Genomic DNA, 18068 nt, shown 5'->3' on the forward strand with positions numbered 1-18068 from the left:
GATGGCTAGCTCAGAGCCTGGAGCCTGCTTCAGATTCTATATTTCCCCCTCTCTCTGACCCTCCCCTGCTCATGCTTTCTCTCTCTCTTTCATAAATAAATAAAACATTTTAAAAAATTTTTTAATAAAAATATAATTTAAATTTATATAAAATTATACATTATGCTTCTCAGTTGCACTAACTATCTGACCACTTTGCAAGTGCTCAGTACCCAAACTGCTAGTAGCTACTATATTTGGCAGCACAGATTAATCAACGCTTTCTTCACTGATGACAGTTCTAATAGACAGTGTCAATTTAAAGAATATGATTGCTGGGGCGCCTGGGTGGCTCAGTGACTTAAGCATCTGACCCAATTTTGACTCAGGTTATGATCTCATGATCCATGAGTTCAAACTCCACATCAGGCTGTGTGGGTCAGGGCACAGCCTACTTGGGATTCTCTCTCTCTCTCCCTCTCTTTCTCTCTGTCCCTCCCTGGCACGCACTCTCTCTCTCTCAAACAAAATAAATAAACATTTTTTAAAAAGTAAAGAATGGATTGCCAAATCAATTTGATAGTGACTAGAAGCATGCAAAATACAGCCTAACACTGTTTTTCATTAGTATAATGCAAAACTTAACAAAAATGAAAATATAGGTGGAGATTTATCTATGCAGTTAAATAATTTTTGTGATGTTATTTTTGATGTGAGTAAAAAAGAAAAAATAAAGCACAAGTACTTCTGCAACCAATCACTCTGTGAATGACTGATTTTGTCTGAATAGCAATCATAAATACCAGGGCTTGAACTCCCAAGAAATATATAACAGCAGAACTTCTAACACTCATATTCTCATAATATTGTAAAATAATTTAACATTTCCTTATTGCTTTTTAAAACATGAAAACATGAATTTTTGCCAATTAAACGAACCTTCATATTTAAATTTTTTTAAATGTTTTATTTATTTCTGAGAGAGAGAGAGAGAAAGAGAGAGAGAGCATGAGCAGGGGAAAGTCAGAGAGAGAGGGAGATACAGAATCTGAAAAATCTGAAACAACCTCCAGGCTCTGAGCTAGCTGTCAGCACAGAGCCCCACATGGGGCTTGAACCCATGAACCATGAGATCATGACCTGAGCACAAGGTCAGATGCTTAACTGACTGAGCCACCAAGACACCGTGAACCTTCATATTTTTAATTCTATATATTAGATCATTAAGAATAGCACATGTAATAGCACCAATTCATTTAATTCATCTAAAATAGCAATTTAGTTAGATAATAAGCTTATATTTAAGCTTTTCTACTCAAAACCAGCTACTTAAAATTCTCAGAAGACACTGTGTTGAGCACTGTAGTTAACTTTCCTAATTTGTTCACCCTATGACACCGAGTTGTAACAGCAAGGTGTGATTTAGAGAAATTACCTTGCCACAAAGGCAAGGATGTCTTCTTCTAAGGGGAATTACATAAAGGATGCCATGATTTATTTAAAAACACACATGACTCAGGGAAGGAGGCAAATCATAAGACTCTTAAATACTGAGAACAAACTGAGGGTTGATGGGAGGTAGGGGAGAGGAGAAAAATGGGTGATGAGTATAGAGGAGGGCATGTTGGGATGAGCACTGGGTGTTCTATGGAAACCAACCTGACAATAAACTATATTAAAAAAAATACATGTGACTCAATATGGGCTGATGACTTTAAGGACAGATTCCTGGTGATGCCTCAGAAACAAGTTCATCTTATGAGAAACAACTGAGAAATTAAAGTGACTTTGTAACCCAAATAACCTCATATCCTTCTTCTATCTGTGAGAGGAGGTAGCCTAAATATAGAAGGAATATGAGTTTATAAAAACAGAATTGATATTAAATTAATTTGCACTGAAACTCTGCCTGGCAATGAACTTTGATATCTGATAACAATGACTTTCCATATTGTATAAATGGTTTAGTTTGGGTCTCTGTTACTAAGACCAATAAATAGATGATAGAAGGATGGATGGATGGATGGATGGATGGATAGGTAGGTAGGTAGATAGATAGATAGATAGATAGATAGATAGATAGATAGATAGATGATAGATAGATAGATAGGTTTCTCCTTGCCTCTCTAGTCCTCATTTGTTCTGACTGAAATGCCTATCTAATGTCTTTTTCCTACTTAGTTTCTACCCATTCTTCAGATCCAACTGAAATATTTCTACTTCCATACAATATTTACCAATCATATTGTAAAAGAGACCCATAACCAATCACATTATAAAGAAACACACAATGTGTGGAAATGATAAATTTTTTACTTTTTTAAATCTATTTAAATGTTTTTATCATGCTAACAGAATTTAAACAAAACAAACAGAAGTATGTTTTATTTATTTTTAAAACAATATGAATTAATAATGACCTTAAAAACACAAATCAAGAGATGTGAGGTATGGAAGTTTTGAATAACAAAATTAACAAGAATGATATTATACATACCAAAAGAACAAAAGCAAGGGAGGATTCATTCACATAACAATACATAAAATACTGTACTTAAGTATATTATTTTATATGCACATTGCATTTACTCACATAATTGCAAAATTATACTTTATCTGAAGAAAGTCTGAATAATTTTTTAAAGTTGGAAAATAAACGAGTAAACAAATATATCCGTAGGCTATGCTGTCTGTTTACAACACAGTAAAACTAAATATCAAGCAAAGGAGCCACTTCTAAAATATATTTATTTGAATTAAAAAATAATTTATGATTTTTCATAAGTAAAGTCCTAGTAAAATAGAAAACTAATATGAGCTGCTGAATGTGTCCTCTAAATCCACAAGATAAGTCAAAAAGTTAGTGGAGATTGACAGTATCCCAGAGCCTAGCATCAGCACTGAAAAACTATGTTTGCTGAACACAGAAAGGACAAGAGTTGTGAACAATGGATGAGGCAAAAGATCATTCAGTCATTCAGAGTTTTATGCGCGTGCCCTTCTTCCTCCCTGTCTGCTACACAATTAGGTTGGCAAAGGTGTACATCTAGGACATAGAGTGACCTAACTGCTACACAATTAGGTTGGGAAAGGTTAACTATCTAGAATATAGAGTGACCCCCTAATTCATAAGTCACCTGTTAGGTCCCAACAAATTATAGCCCTAGAGGTTTGAAACATGTAACAAAGCCCTACCCTACATCCTGAACTCACTTTAAGGGTCAAAAGCCAAGAATCATTTCTTACAACTTCGCCCAGGTACACATGGTCAGCTAGGAGTGCGGATGCCCCTTAAGTCCCCCTTTGTACTACTGTTCAGCAGAGCTATGTGACCGTACATGTCCATGGCACAAACCTCAAGTTCCTCACTGAGAATAAAGCAGGCTTCCTGACTTGGTCTCTAACTGACTCTTCTTGTTACTTCTCACCATGCGTGTGTGGCTACAACTGTACTGAATGCCTTTGGTTCTTTTTTTTTTTTTTTAATGTTTTATTTATTTCTGAGAGAGAGACACAGCTTGAGCAGGGGAGGGACAGAGAGAGGGAGATACAGAATCGAAAGTAGGCTCCAGGCTCTGAGCTAGCTGTCAGCACAGAGCCCGACGCGGGGCTCAAACCCACGAAACTGTGAGATCATGACCTGAGCCGAAGTCGGACGCTTAACCGACTGAGCCACCCAGGCGCCCCTGAATGCCTTTGGTTCTTAAAGGAAATTGTCTTTCTTGGCTCATTTTGACTCTTTGGAAAGCCACTCTCCTACCCTCATGATTGATTGGGCTTGCAGATTGCTTTTCAAAACACATATTCTGTAATATCTCCACTAACAGAACTGAGGGTTCCTTCTAAGTGCACCCCTACATCTAGTTCAAACCTCTATTATTATACTTGATGATTTTCTATAAATTCCTATAAAATAAGAGAATTTCCATAAACATTTTTTATCTCTTATATCCAACATAATGACTCACATGGAGTAGGTAATAAATAATACTTTTTACTGGAATGAATAAAATTTAATTCTGAAATAACTATCAGAAAAAGACATACAAGAGTACTTCGTCAAATATTCTTGTTAATTTTATACACATATTGAATTTCACTCTGTTCAGAACACTGTTGTTGCTTGCCTTTAAATTTTAGGAAACTGATTGAAAATCCACAGGTAAAATTTTTATATAATTATTTCTCTTTCCAAGTATTTATCAATATATTCATATTGAGAATTTATAGCTATTTTATTGTTGAACATTATTTCGGATAAAAATTTCCAAGTTCAGATGACTTTATACTTTCAGTTAATAACACCATGTAAAGAATATTAACATTGTTTCTCAATGTCTTATCTGCCATGTCACAATGATAATTTTTCATGGAGAATCCTAATGATTTAGGTGTCCTGTTATAATTCATTAAGCACAACATGCGACGTAATGTGCGCTCACTGTATTTGAAAGCTGGGCCCAGCTGCATAACAACTACATCAAGAAAACAGACTCAATGGGGCACCTGATGGCTTAGCTGGTTAGGTGTCCCCCTTCAGTTCAGGTCATGATCCCCCAGTTTATGGGTTTGAACCTGAGTCTGGCTCTGTGCTGACTGCTTGGAGCCTGGAGCCAGTTTCAGATTCTGTGTCTCCCTCTCTCTCTCTCTCTGCCCCTCCCTAACTCACACTCTGTCTTTCTCTGTCTCACTCTCTCAAAAATAAATAAAGATAAAAAAAAGAAAACAGATTCAATGATAATTTCCCTTTCTTTTTTATTTTGCTTAATGTTTATTTATTTTTGAAGTAGAGAGACAGAGCATGAGCAGAGGAGGGGTAAAAAGAGAGAGAGAATTCTAAATGGCCTCCAGACTCTGAGCTGTCAGCACATAGCCTACACAAAGCCTGATGCGGGGCTCAAACCCACAAACTGTGAGATCATGATCTTAGCTGAAGTCTGATGCTTAACTATCTGAGCCATTCATGCCCCTTAATGACTTAACCTTTCTTAAACAGAACAGTGATTCATTTCTGATTTTTGCTTCTAAATTAAACTTATATATCTAATAACTCCTGAAGTAAAAATTCATTTAAATAAATATTTAAGTAATTATATTTTTGGAAATTTGTTTAAATGCTAAAATTGTTTAATCTACAATTACTAATTAAAAGATAAACTATTAGAGAAGTTCAAGACATGTATATAATACCTAGTTTGAATAAGTGAAGATGCATTATAAAAGGAATATTAAAATAAATGTATGTTGAAGCGTTTTATTTGTACACTATAGTGACGAATGCCATGTCCTACAAATTACTTCAAAATGGAAGACAGTATTGACTTTTTATCACCAAGTAAACAAATGGAATGTGCTTGATATGTGGCTTGACCAAAAGGTTCAAATTAAGTGGGATGTTCTTAAATCACTTTCCTTGTCTTGCTGTGTCTGTCTCTTTGATTTCTTGGATCTGCTTTCCTCTGTGTTAGCTTAATTTTCAAGCAAGTTTTCTCCATGTGATGGAAATTCCCTACTATTTTTGTCCCCCTCTTTAATTTAAGAGTTAAATATTAGATATTTTGATTCTCCTGTAGCCATTCTTTGATTTTAAATGAAAAACAAGAAATCGGGAACTAATATGTTGGATACTAGGACACTGTCAGTTCAAAGGACAATGTATAGGGTAAGCTGCAAATTTGGCTGCAATATAGCAGAATTGCCAGACCATAGGTGAATGCCCCTCCCCCACTTGCACATGCTCTCTCTCAAAAATAAATAAAAAATTTAGGGTAGGAAGCATATACAGTACCCCACATTATATTCTAGAACTCTGTTCTGCTATCTGTAACTGAAAGTGGAAAGAACAACTAAATCAGTAAATCAATTATTTATAAATAGCTAATTTAATGATAATATTTTTTAATTAATATAACCAATGACTGCTGCCTCTGACTTGGATATTCTTCTAGAAGTATTTCCTTGGGAAATTCCTTTATATGCTGAATCTCAAGATAAAAACTAATATAACACTTATCTAAACAAATAAAACTATATAGTACAAAGTTTTATAAGGGCAGAACTGATAGTTTCCTTTTCAATGTATCCACTCTTGAAGTGAGTGTGAACTTTTGACAGAATTTAGAAGAATGCTTTCCAAAATGATTTGTTTGCATTTTCAGCAGTTTTGTGTGAGTTTGCTCACTTTCCTATCCCTACCAATATTTGTGTTATCACATATTTTTAATTTAGTCTTAATAGGCATAAAGAAATATGTGTCCACACTAATTTACATTTGATTAACTGTTAGTGAGTGCATGCATATTTTCCTATTTATACTTTTTTCATTGAATGCTATTTAAGATATGGTGGAGAGATTTTTACAGAATGGACCTTTTCTGTCATCATATCTTGCACTCTCGACCACCTTAGCTGATTTCTAAAAGGCCTTTTCTTTGTGAAAAGCTGAAAGATCAGCTGGTGGAATAATGTGGTGGCATTCCCTCATTCATATATCTGATGGTTCCTTGGTTGCTGGCTGTTTGCTAGCCATATTGCTTCAGTTTTCAGAAAGAGCCTCATGAACTTGAACTTATTCTAATGGTAGTCTCAAGTTTTCAGAAGATAAGCCTCACTTTTCAAGTTCATTTCAAGTCTCTGCTTGTGCTATCTTTTTTTCAGGTCCTCACAGCCAAAGCAAGTGACACGGTTAAGCCCAGAATCATTGTGAGAAGGGACCTCCCAAATGCTTTCTGGAAGTTGTGAACAAATTAGAAGCCAATGTAGTGTTGATTTACCATAGTGAATAAGATGGAGACCCCTTGAATAACATCTGCTTCACACAGGCCATCTGGAATGGGACTGAAGTGAAAATAATCTATACTGAAGGTGAACAAATGAGATCATAGGTGATTATTACACTTTTAGGAGGACATATACTAGAAGACACCATAGCTTATCTACCCTCTTGCCTTGAATCTTTTCAGAGACTAAGGTCAGCAATTGAAGAAAACTTAGACTTACTGGACTTGTAACATCAATCTTGGAGCATATGTGAGTGCACTTTTTGTTTTTTCACAATAAGATAGAAACTCCAAACTAATATATTGGAGACATAAAAAGAGTGCGTAAACATACCAGTGGTGTAAGGTGTGGGCATCATTTATGCACCACTTCAAATACTCTCAGGCCCGTAAGCCTACGGAATTTAGCTATTTCTTCTAGCTCAGGAAACTGCTGTGGCACAAGATTCAGTAGACTGGCCAAGGTCACATGGGTGTACCCCCAACACTTCTCTGCACCTCAGTCTGAAGGGTGCTTCCTCTTTCCATCTGCCAGAGGAATCATGTTAATGTTGAGCTGTGACATTCAGAGACTACACATATGTAGCCTTGGAATACAGATAGATTGACGTATTTTAAAGTGGATATTTTAAATTTGAATACAAACTTGTTAAATCAAATGTCCTGTGCATTATCCAGTAAATCTCTGCTGGACTTCATTTGCCAAAACATTGGGTTACCTTTATAAAGTATTGTAGTTGAACTTAAAAATATGGTTTTAAATCATATTGTATAACTCTTATAGTTTATAAAAACATACAGAATTACAGAAAGTCATTAAGAGTGCTGCATACAGTGCTGAGTAACAATGAAAAATTACACTAATTGCCTTTGTCATAACATAGTGATTTTTCAGTACAAATATATGTATAGGTGCAGGTATAATTTAAAAAGACTCTCATTATATTTTCTTTATTGACCTATTTTTAAAAAGTAAACATAAAAAGTAGATTGCATTCACTGGTTTAAGTAGAAGAGATGACAAAATGTTTTGCTTGAATCTCTGTTGTTAATCTTGGCTCTTATGTAATCATTTTACAGATGTAAGTATGTGTCTAAATCTTAAACACAACACCCTTTAAAAGCACAACACCTTTTAAGTTTGCAAATATGAATTAAGGGCAAATTTAGCATTTTATTATTTCCACCATTGTCCCCAAATGTGCCATTTTTTTTTTTTTTACTACTATGGTTAAAGGTGGGTGTCGTAAATTATTTGCATGTGATCAATTAATCTAAGACTACCTGCAAATGTAAAATTATTCATGATTTAAAAACAACTGACTAGCCATCTTAAGTAAAATAATAGCCCCGTAAATCAAATCACAAATGAATCACTGCCAACAATTAATTACAAGTTATTTAATTAAATGTATTTATTTAGAGGCCAAGTAAAAGAGAAATTTTGCATAGTAAAGAATTAAGATGGGGCACCTGGGTGGCTTAGTCGGTTAAGCGTCGGACTTTCCCTTAGGTCATGATCTCGCGGTTCGTGGGTTCAAGCCCCGCGTCGGGCTCTGTGCTGACTGCCAGCTCAGAGCCTGGATCCTGTTTCAGTCTGTGTCTCCCTCTCTCTCTCACCCTCCCCTGCTCGCGCTGTCTCTCTCTCTCTCTCCTAGAAATAAAAAAAAAAAAAAAAAGAATTAAGATTTAATTCATTCCTGTTTATCCACCTTCTTTCTTCACTTCACTCCTTTCTTCACTTAGATATTAAGTTCTTGGTAAAAGATCACATTTTTTCCTTTTCATTCTCCTCTTCCTCCCCCTCCTTCTCCCCCTCTTCCTCACCTTCCCACATCTCCTATTCCTCGTCTTTTTCTTCCTCCTTCTGCTTTTCCTCCTCCACATTCTCCCCTTTTTCTTCCATTATTCACAGTGCCTGGCAAACATATATTTTTGTTAGATAAATGAACTTCCAGCTAAAAGCTTTGGAGGAAAGAAGATGCCATGACACATACTACTTTAATTTCAATCTCATTTCCAAATCAGTTAGTATCATAATTAGTTAGCAATGATGCCAAACACAATTTTTGCTCCATAACCATTACTTTCATGTGCTTTTTTGTCTATAAATGAAGTAATCTCATCTAAAAATTAGGAAAAAATAGTTATAATTGTATATCCGATTTAAGAACAAAAAGGAAATTACACAATTCAAAATGCATTTTAAAAGCATACTGCCAAACATAGTATGCCGTCCATAATTTCTTTTGAACAATCATTAAATGTCTTTCTGTTACTAAAGTACGTTAGGTATTAGTGACGATTGTGCCAGGAAGTATGAATCTTCTAACCTCTTAAATTTGCCAGCTAATATCTGCAAAAATTACGTCATTTTTACAATGATAACTCAGCATATAGCTTGGAAAAAAACATATTTTGAAGCCAAAAACAACTACCACCTGCATTCATACATCTCTATAAAATTACAAATGGGAATTTTTTATGTTATGCTTTTATGTTACATTAATTATAACAAACACAACATATTGTGTTTATTATAAGCATAAATTTAAATTGGCAAAAACAAGGATAATGTCAGGGTATTATTACTAGGCTTAAATGTTATGACCTTCTACAGAGCATATGTTCTTAATGAAAGACAGGAATAGAAGCCTGAAATATTAGAGAAAGTGAGTCAAATTTATATTTACTCATGCAACCCTCAAATAAAATAGATGGGACTTTAGTGAGGCCACTTAGAGAATATAATATGATTTCACATTTGAGGGATTCAGTAAACTGATGTCTGAGTCATCAAAAGAGGGAGAATTTTGATGAATCAACAGGTAGCAGTAAGGCACAACACAACATAAAGCTATGATAAATCATAAATCTGGGAAATGATTGTGCACAAAGAATGTATATGGATTTCCCATGGAGCAGAAGTGAACAAAACTTAAGAGAGAGCCAGAGGTGTCTGAACATTGAACATTGGAGAGAAAAATGGAAGTCTGATCAAAGTAAAAGGGAAGCAATCAAACAAAAAAGCATACTGCAATTCTAAGGGTCTGAGTAAGGAATAATTAAATATTCAGAAATAAAACCCCATTCATTCTCTTTTAAGAAAATGCATGAGAGAATTTGGTTTAAACATTGGTTAAATATAGAAAACATGAATTATATATCTGGTGAAAAATAAATGAAAAAATAAAAAAGAGAGAGAGAAATGAAGACTTTCCCATTAAAAGAGAGAGATGGGTGCCTGGGTGGCTCAGTCAGTGAAGCACCTGACTTTGGCTCAGGTCATGATCTGGCAAACGATTCATAGGTTATAGCCCTGCATCGGGCTCTGTGCTGACAGCTCAGAGCCTGGAGCCTGCTTTGGATTCTGTGTCTCCATCTCTCTCTGCCCTTTCCCCACCCCTCAAAAAGAAACATTAAAAGAGAGAGAGAGAGAATAAAATGTTGGTATGAAATATATTCTAAAAAAAAAAATCTTCAGGCTGAACAAAATGTAACTAATTTAAATCTATAGGAAAGAAGAAGGACCCTCTAATTTATTTTAAAGTTAGAATTGTTTAAACCTATAATTATAGTAACTAGGGTTTGTGAAGAATAGAAAATAAAATGTAGATATAAAATATATGACAGTAATAAAAAAGAAAGGTGAAGAAATGAAACTCTATTAAAGTTGGTGCATGTTTCTAGATTTAAGGCTGAATTATTCTAAAGCAGTCTGTAATTAGCTCAGATGTATATTTAATCTATAGAATAACCACTAAGGGAAAAACAGTCAAAATACATAGCAAAGGAATCAACCATGCAAATACAATGATAGACACAAAAATATTTTCTTAACAAAATAAAAAGGCTGTGAAGAAGATTCAATGAGAATAAAAAGACAAATCAAATAGCAAAATGGCCCGCGGGTGCAGTGGCCCATAACAGGATGTCCCCCCGACCTGCTGGGCAACGCACGGCCGTCTCCCGGCGGCTCATCACCAGGGCAAGCTGGCCCCCGCGGCGCTCGCCCTGGAGGACGAGGAAGGGGGACCCGGGAGTGCACCAGCCTGGGCAACCCTGCTCTTCATGTGATCCTTGGTGCTGCCATGGACGCGGACCCCTCCTCGTGCCGGAGAGCAGCCTGCCCAGGGACAACCAGTGCCGCGTCTGCTGCCGCACTGTCCTCGGCAACCAGGGAGCCCCATGCGCAATCTGCCAGCCCGGGAGTCAGAGCCATAGGAGAAAGAGGTGCCGCGCCTGAACGCCCTGGAGGATCGCGTCTCCTGCTCTGGTCCCAGGGCCAGCGCCGCCGGGGAAGCCCGGGCAGAAGACTCCATCTGCATCAGTCCTGTGTCCCGTCGTCTACATGCTCAGGCAGGTGTGGAAGGACCTGGGGACACGTCACGCTGCCCGGCGCCGAGGTCTGCTGACTTCCGACCTGAGCAGACATTCCATGAGGGTCTTGGTGGTGGGTATTGTAAAATTAATAAAGTTCAGGACTTTTGTGTTAAAAACTACGTGTGTATATATTTGGGAAATATACATATGGTATATAAATATTTATATATTATCACAATTTGATGACTTTAAATGATACTACTGTTTTATGATCTAAAACTTTGTTAATTAGAAATTTGGGAGTTTTTTCTTTGAAAAAGTTGTCATAATTTACGATTGTATACATATTTGAGTGTATTTCTATTACCATATTTCTCCATTAAAAACAGCATAAAGCAGAAAGGGCTGTCTCTGGAGCTTCCACAAAGGCATATTAAGGATGTAATCTACATCAATTTTTACTGAGTGCTTATATTCATATTTGTTTAATATTTCTTGCATGAAGACATCTCTATTATACTTGGATTTGTACATAACTGCAAAAATTTCAGCCCCTTTTAAGAAAGAGAATGTGAATATGATGTCTTGATTCTGTTTGCCATTTACCTATTATATAACTATATACCCAACTTACCCAACTATATAACTACTATACCACAGTTTCTGTACTGGAATGAAGGACTCCACATTCTCTTCAACATAATATTACTACATGCTTACACAAAGTAAGCCCTTGATAACTATATTGTGAAAAGATCTCATAAGAAAGGAGGATAGTTAGAATTTGGGGAGGGCACTGAATTTTCACTAATTTCTAAGCGAAACAGGTAATGGAAATGAGAATAAACTTCAGAACATGCTATATATTTATTCCATATTAAATACTCTAAGGTTTTTTTTTCTTTTTGTTCACAGTTAAAATTTTCCCCACAGTTCTCAAATTCCTGTATTTAAGTGTCTAAATAGATTTACCCAGTTGCATACCTACCCCTGTATTTGTGGGTTTTTATATTCCTTATTCATATATTCAAAATGTTATCACCTAGCAACTACTTGAAAGCCCCAGGCTCTGAGCCAATACATTCCATTAATGTACATCAACCTATTATACAATAACCAAGAAGAGAATATCCATTTCACCCATGTGAGTTTGATAATCTATAAAATGCATATCTATGTGACAGTTATACACATCCCTAAGATTTTAAATGTAATTTCCTAGTTTAACCACGTATTTTAAATTCATGTCAATGAATTTATTCTGGTATATATCATAGCATATCATAAATAACTTTTTAACTGTCAAGACATAGAAATGTATTTACAATCATCGTTACACTAAGGGTAAATCCATGCATATTTTGGGATAGAAAAAATATTTTCACATTAAACATTTAGTAAAATTCCATTTATTTCAAAATAAAATTACTAATAACCAAAAATAACTAGTTGTGATTATAGTCCTAAAAATGTGATTAGTGAAAGAAGGGGGCTCCAATAAAGGATACATCCACAATAGCTTTATAGATACTTGCAGAAATATCTTATACCAGGAAGAACAGCAAAATGGAAGTCAGAATCACATTTTCTTGGGGAAATATGGAAGATACCCAGATGATAGCAGCTAGTGTTTCTACTAAGCAAAGAAAAATAGTAATACAATAATGACATATCCAAAGGTATATTCATATAGCAGTTTAAAGTATGCAAAACACTACACATTACTTGACTTGGTTTACATAATAACTTTATAGAAGGACAAGATAGTTATTTTCATTACTCCTTAAAAGAGATGGAAAAGAGCCATTTTTCAAGTTATTGTAGGTAAAACTTTAAGCCCAAATTGGATCAAATAACTATACGCCTGTCAAAAATCCTCACAGTTCTTTTTGTGTGGCCCCGCAGGCTGCGTGCAGACATGATCTAAGCTCTTGGAACCTTGAGCTTGGTGCACCCTCAGTTTTCCGAACTGGGATTCCCTGCTCCCCCAGCATGTTATTTTCACAAAATGCCATTGCTACACAGGTTCCTCTAGACTGTGATGGTTTCTCAGCCTTTCGTGTTTTTTGATGACTTCAGCAGTTGTGAAGAATAGTGATGCAGTATTTTGTAGAATGTCTCTTGAGACTTGTTTGATGTGTTTCTTACGGTTAAACTGGGAGTTATGGGTTCTGTGGAGGAAGATCACAGACACTAAAGACCCTCCTCATCACATCTAATCAAGGGCACCTGGCATCAACAGGCCATCACACTGCATATTAACCTGGATCACCTAGTTGAGTGTTTGTCACACTGCTCCACTCTGAAGTTATTAGTTTCTTCCCTTTCCTTACTGTACACTTTGGAAAGAAGTCACTATGCACAACCAGCACTTGCGGGGGAGGAAGTTATGCTGTACCTCTTTGAGGCCAAGTATTTATAAAATTGTTTGTAATTCTGCATGGGAGGTCTTCTCTCCTATCTATTTATTGTCCTCTCTCTCTCTCTCTCTCTTTCTCTCTCTCTCTGTCTCTGTCTCTCTGTCTCTCTCTCACACACACATACACACACACACACACACACTCACATCTATCCTATGTATCTATTGTCATCTCTCTATCATCTATAGATCCATCATCAACGTTCTATCATAAATAATCTATTATCTATTTAAGCATATATTTGTGTTATGTGGACCCACAGACATTTACTTTGTATTTGGGGCTATGTTATTTACCTTTTCCTCAAATTGTTCTGCTCTGGCCATTGGGAGCTCATTCGGTTGCAAATGATGCTCCTGTGACATCCACAATTACTGTGGCTTTCTGAACACTTCTTCACTTTCTGGCACTGCAATACGCTCCATGTTCATTTTGTATATTCCTTGCCCCAGCCTGAGAATCAACTATTTCTTCAGGAAGTCGTGGTTCCTTTTCATTGGTGAATGGTATTAGAAAACATGATCTAGGGGTTAGTTGCATTGATTGCTACTATAATGTCATTGCTCTGAGCCTTCTCAGATGACATAATAAGTATGTACATGTCTGTCATTCACATATGTATAAATATTTCCATATGTCTATATCTGTATTTATATTAAGCTCAGCTTGAGTTCATATTGATATTTCTCATCTAATCCAGGACTACACGGACAATTCTAGCCCTCTCCCTTGCTCATCTGTAATTCTTGACTCCAATAATGAGAAAATGAGAAACCTGACTCTCACCACTCATCATCTTTAATTTAAAGATGAACAATCTTAATTAATTGTTCAATTCCAGCATATTCAGTTTCAGAATTATTAATTCATATCCCCATGGGAAAGAACTTTACCAAGTAGGATACTACAGTGTGTTTAGAAATGGTGCCTTTTGTCATTTGTCTTAGTTTTATTCATCGCCAGAGTTGTTTAAGTCAGATTCTTTTCCTCCACCCTTGCATCCATATCTTTGTGTGGCTTGACAACTCATTATTTTTTCTTATCACTGAATAGTATTTAAATGCACAAATGTATCACAATCTGTTTATCCATTCACCTATTTAACTGCATCTTGACTACTATTACTTTAGGGAAATTTTAAATAAAACTGTTTTAAATATGTGTGTGCAGCTTTTACATGCACATATAATTTCAAATCAGTTAGGTAAATACCCGGCAGCATTCTTGCTAGGCAGTATGATGAGACTACTTTGAAGATTTTGAAGTGCACAAGACAGTGTCATAAAACCAACAATTATCCTGTCCAAAATGCCAATAATGATTCATTGAGAAAAATTTATAACCATTCTGTTTCCCTTAAAAAAATATTTCATAATCTACTGTGTTTAGAATAGTAAAAATTCCAACTTTTTGTGATAGTTACAGAACTGATATAATTTTTGTGAAATATATTGCTCATCCCGGATATGGGAAAATCAGACAAACATACATGCCCACACTGAATCTGAACAGCAGTCTTAAAATCATACATTGCAAATTGAGGCTTATTTTCCTCATTTATACTGCTGATGACTATAAGTATAAGCATAATGCTTACCGTGGCATAATAACATCTCTTTTGAAAATAAACATCTATGGTCATGCATTGTGAAAATGGCACTGTCTTTGCAAAAACAAACAAACATGTTTTCCAATTCTTTGATATCAATTTGATATACGGTTCCTTGGCTTAACCACTGTCACGCGGCTATAGATTAATGTACACCTGAATCTTTTATTCTGTGTACAGCCTAAAGGGATAGTTGAACATAGGTTTTCCTCACACGAGAAAGAAAAAGGCTTTTGTGAAATACACGCTACTTATTTTTAACATCCTTTCAACTAATCAAAGTAGACTTCTAGGTTATTATGTGTAGTCATTGTATAGCCACAGGCTTTCATATATCAGTTTCACTCCACATACCACTGTGTTATTTTACGCAAGTCCAGTTTGTAATTGTACCTGCATTTTAGTATTCTATTTTGTTTCACCTACTTTTCTACCTGATTTTTCCCTTGCCCGGAAAGATGTTATAACTTTTGTCTTTGGCAGGCTCATTATAGCTGCTAAAAAACTTAATCTTCTTCTGTAATAAACTATCTTTATTTTTTCTCCTCTGAAGAGATATCTGCATGTATGTCAACTGAGTAGAGATCTAAATACTTCTAAGCAAGCCTCTGTACTGGTGAATAACTCGACAATCTAAGCTATATTTGAGATAATCTTTGAATATGGGTTGTAAAAATATTTTAAGTATCCTTGGGGAAAATTATAGGCCACACTATATGGGAAAAAATACCAAATATTGTCACAATATTCTGTATAGCAGAAGAGTTGGAAAGGTAAGAAATTTATGAATAATTATGCACAGTTTTATAATGTTAAAATAAAACCTTTAACTCAATTTCTGATTAATCAATATGCAAAAGCACTTGAATCACTATTCAGACGTGTTGAATTTGGAATAACTTCTAAGGAAATATTAGAGTGCCATATACAGTAATCAGAGAGTCTTCATCATCTACTAAACTTCACTGATAATTTTCACTAATAATTATAGAAAATTCTAAGTGTCATGGGTTCAATAGCAACTCTTAAAGAAACTTGTTTACACATAATTTTAGTTGCAGATTATTACTTAGTTTTAATGATTATTATATTTTGAGAAAATACAAAACTTAAGAAAACCAATAATAATGATATGTTCTCATAATGAGTATTCAATAATGATGAGTGTTCACTCACAGTACTTAAATTAAAATTAAAATTTAGTAATCTTTAGTCATCCTCAAGCACTATTAGAATCAGAACGTTATTCCAATTTAAACAATATTTAAGTGGTTAGCAGAAGATTTAACAGCATGAATAATATTTACTTGATCTTAAAAGAGTGGAAAAATATACAATCAGGATAATATAATCAAAAACATGTAGATGAAACTGCAGTAACTAATATTAATTTTTTCTTGAGTGCACTTTGTATAGACACAATCTTAAAAGATTCTGGGCCTCAGCTATTCAAGTATCAAAGACTCCTGGTACTTGACAAATGAGTCCAGGAAACCCTTCTTTACAATCTAAAGTTTTTATTTATTATTTGATTCAGAGCACATATTCAATTAAATTGAATATGTTAATTGTAACAGATTTCATTCTGACATACAACAGGATCTTTACCACATACGTAGAAGCAATGTAATCATTCATTTGACAATTAAACTAGTAGTCTTGTTTGATGATCCGTGTCATTGGAAAGGTATTTTTTGTCACCATAGCTACTCATTACCCTTGAGTTTAGAAGGGCTATTATTTTCCATTTTCTTTATAATATTTCTTGATTTCATAAGGTTTCATAGAGAAACAACTCCATAGTGATTTTCAACAACAAATTATTAAATTTCAAGGGATATTTTTTATATCCTTTAAAACTGGCAGAAGGCCTATGATGAAGTGTAGTTCCAGATTTGAAAGCTGCTTAAGTTAGATTGAAAATATCCACGTAATAAATAATCATTTGATTTGAATAGGAGCAGAAGCATAGTCTTAACATTGTTATTTCAGGTGATCTGTGACTGTCCGAATTCCTCAGTTAAAAGCTGAACGAATTAGTGGTTTTATATTGCCAAGACATTTATGCATACATAGGATAATCCATATACACATATTTAAGTGATGTGTTGCCCATTAAAGTTTTGAATTATATGGAATGACATCTTAAAGGAAATTAGAAATTAAAAGATTTGATGCTATTATGTCATAACACAATATTGAATTTTATGAGATAAAATTTAAGAATTTCTAAGAGTCATAGTATTTATAATACCATGAAGGTTGTTTCATTCTTTCTGAAGAACTCAAAATATTCACTAGAAAAACCTATAAAATAGTTGCCAAACTCATGTGATGTTTGTGCTATATTGTTATATTGCCACTTCAGATTACAGTACAGCCAAATAATGATGTTTAGGCAAACCTTTAGTCACATCGTAGATCATTTTTGGCGATATGGCTAATAAATATAAATAATTCAAATGAAACCCTCAGTGAAATTAATGACTGAAGAAAAAGTTGCTAATTGCAATTAAATAGAAATATTTCATGTTGACAGTGAATATTTTTCAAAGTCAGTGAGAGGGGTGCCTGGGTGGCTCAGTGGGTTAAACGTCCGACTTCGGCTCAGATCATGATCTTACGGTTCGTGGGTTCAAGCCCCGAGTCAGGCTCTGTACTGACAGCCTGCTTCGGATTCTGTGTCTCCCTCTCTCCCTGACCCTCCCCTGCTCACGCTGTCTCTCTCTCTCTCTCAGAAATAATCAAAAACACTTAAAAATTGAAAAAAAAGAAAGTCAGTGATTTTTTTTTTGTTTTGTTAATTTAGTATGTTTTCTCATAGCAGTTTAGTGATAGTAAGAGTCTCATGCTCTACAGACTGAGCTAGCCGGGGGCCGCTAAGTGATAGTAAATCCACACAGGGTGGATTTTATGACTTGAGATCATAACCTGAGCTGAAACTGAGTCAGATGATCA

General features: G+C 35.1%; 1 pseudogene; it reads left to right on the top strand.

Annotated features, from left to right (window-relative positions):
* The window catches only part of LOC144227951 (lipid scramblase CLPTM1L-like), a 47790-nt pseudogene extending 36617 nt beyond the window's left edge, over positions 1-11173 (top strand).
* Positions 11174-18068: the final 6895 nt, after the last annotated feature.

This window comes from Crocuta crocuta, unplaced genomic scaffold (assembly GCF_008692635.1).
Source record: "Crocuta crocuta isolate KB4526 unplaced genomic scaffold, BGI_CrCroc_1.0 scaffold556, whole genome shotgun sequence".
NCBI classification, from domain to species: Eukaryota; Metazoa; Chordata; class Mammalia; order Carnivora; family Hyaenidae; genus Crocuta; species Crocuta crocuta.